The following is a 2,787-nucleotide window of genomic DNA, read 5'->3' as shown; positions in this document are numbered from 1 at the left end:
TACTCTATGTGCACCAAGTTGAAACAAAGCAGAACTAAGGGAATTACGACTATTTCTTTTGCCAGTAGTTGATTTTCTTTGTTTAGGAGAGAAAATTAGAATTTAGTGGAAGACTGGCATGAAAACAATTGAAACCAAAAGCAGTCTTTTGCACAGGGTTGATGATGTCTTTCCGAAGGGATGGTTACACGAGCTGTGCTGCCTTAACAATACCTTCAAGGATGAAAACGGAATAGCAAAGGAAAAGGAACCTGAGTAGCATCAGAACAAGTTATTTATTCAAGTGCACCCATGGTCAGCTGGCTGTCACTCCCGTTTTACAGCTTCCATCTCTGTTTCAGACAGTGTTCTTGTGCTGGCTGAGTCAGCCGAGTCTGCAGACCAAACCGTCTGAGTGCAGAAACAGCTCGAAAGCCTCTTCTGTTGAGAGGCTGGGCTCATGTTCAGAGCTATGCATTTCCTTGTGCTCATCCCACCCTTCCCCATCTCCCTGGGAGACAGATCAAGTGTCTTACATCAGCTATCTCCCACACTTAGGGCTCTATTGACCCATGGGGTAACTCCATCAGAGTAAGCAGTTATATCAGAGACTTTAAAATTATTTTTTCCTCTTATTCAAATCCAAAGATACACAGAGTCATTTGTAGTTCGCTTTGGAGTGGAAGGTCAGATGCAGCTCACTCCATCGCTTCTTAATCCATCAGCATTTTCTCAGAAGCATCACTAGAAGCACAGCCAATTTCTCCCTGTGTTTTACTTGGGATTTACCGTTTGTCAGCTCTGGAACTTTCATTTCAAAAAAACTTCTAAGAGATGGCTTTGAGGAATGATGCATTTGAAAATAAGATGCAAATCATAAATTGCTGCCATATTTTCAAAGTTGGTGGTCTGTGTCGTCTATGAAATTGGAGAGTGGATCACAATGGACGCATTCCAGTTTACCTTTTGGGACATGTTTTGCTGAAAAGTACTATAAGCGTTCCCTTGACTTTTGATGAAAATTTTCCTTCTTTAGTATTTTTAATCGTTAGAACTGTTCACAGGGTAAAGGAGCTGAGTCACTCTCAGGGCTGATGCTTGTCTTCTGGCCCAGCTGTATCTAGAAGGAATGCAGAACTGTAGAAAGGTAATAAAATTGTGTAAGGAGTTGTTGTATTCACCTCAGTTGTATAAGCCTCTGATCAAGCATTTTAGTTGAAATGGATGAAGTTACTCAGGTTGTTTTCCTGACTTCTGTTGCAGTTGAATGAAAAGCTTTTGCATTCAAACCCAAAACCTTACTTACACCATTGAGAAAAATGTCTGTAATGAGCAGCTTTTCATGCAACATAACTGTAGATGTTGAGCATAGAAACAGGCTTGAAAATCTCAGTTGTTGGAAAGCAATGTCCTTACTAAATGCACTGAATGCCAGACTTTTCCCCCTTTAAAGAAAGATGTCGTCCAGATTATGTTTGTCAGGGGAGTGGTTGGTTTCATAGTGAATTTGCAGAAGAGTCTTCTACAGGATCATAATTGTCTGGGATTTATTTTGACACTGATTGCTTGCAAATGCTTTACAGTTGTTGAAGTTTGTGCTCCCATTTTGGCAACCAGTTAGAAAAGATGAGCCAGCGTTAAAGATGGCTCTAAAAGATCTGTTTTAGTATGATAGGGTGATATCTGTAATCGGTCTTGAAACCTGGCTATGACTTTGGAAGCTTCGGCTGTTTGGAGAAAAGAAATGAAGAGTTTTGACAAAAACTTTTTGCAAGGTGCTGTGAGAAGTCAAAGGCCCTTTCAGTCAATGAAGAAATGCAGGTGTTCATGAAAACTTGTTTCCAAGCTATATGCATAGCTTTAAGGTTGTGTGAAATCTTACATGCATCACAGGGACATTTAAGGATAAAGTGAGAAGCTGTCTAAAAGCAGGTCGTTTGATGAAAGTGTGATCCAACTCTCTGCTAGTGCGGGTTTTAGTATCCTAAATGTTAATGTGTTCAGCAACTTCAGTACAATAAATATCAGCACTGGTTGGCAGCGTGTGTTGGATTTAGGCACAGGATTGTGGTGGAGAGTTGTGTGAGGCTTATAAAGCTGTTGGGCGGGTACAGAGTAGGTAAATAGTTGTGCTAAATGGTGAAAATAACACAGTTATCTCTGATTTTTGAAATCACTACTTTAGCATATACCCAGCTCTGATAGAAAATAAAGAATATCCTTTGCCAATATCCTGTGGTTTTCAGTGTTATGTGTGGCAGCAATATGTGAATGTGATCTTAAAATTCACTGTTATGTAAGATCTGTGTTGTCTCTTTCCATACAAATGAAAATAACACAGTTATCTCTGATTTTTGAAACCGCTACTTTAGCATATACTCAGCTCTGACAGAAAATAAAGAAAGAATATCCTTTGCCAATATCCTGTGGTTTTCAGTGTTATGTGTGGCAGCAATATGTGAATGTGATCTTAAAATTCACTGTTATGTAAGATCTGTAAAATAACACAGTTATCTCTGATTTTTGAAACCGCTACTTTAGCATATACTCAGCTCTGACAGAAAATAAAGAAAGAATATCCTTTGCCAATATCCTGTGGTTTTCAGTGTTATGTGTGGCAGCAATATGTGAATGTGATCTTAAAATTCACTGTTATGTAAGATCTGTGTTGTCTCTTTCCATACAAATGGTCCTGGTTTGGGATACATGAACAGCACCAATGAGCAGTTTCTTTTTCAATTAACACAACAAACTGACCTTGCATTTCTTTTTCCCTGAGATGACACTGTGTGTTCTCTACAAGCGCTT

Source organism: Buceros rhinoceros, unplaced genomic scaffold (genome assembly GCF_000710305.1).
Source record: "Buceros rhinoceros silvestris isolate BGI_N320 unplaced genomic scaffold, ASM71030v1 scaffold6358, whole genome shotgun sequence".
Taxonomy (NCBI): Eukaryota; Metazoa; Chordata; class Aves; order Bucerotiformes; family Bucerotidae; genus Buceros; species Buceros rhinoceros.
The sequence above is the reverse complement of the archived record's forward strand: the minus strand, read 5'-3'. Positions refer to the sequence as shown.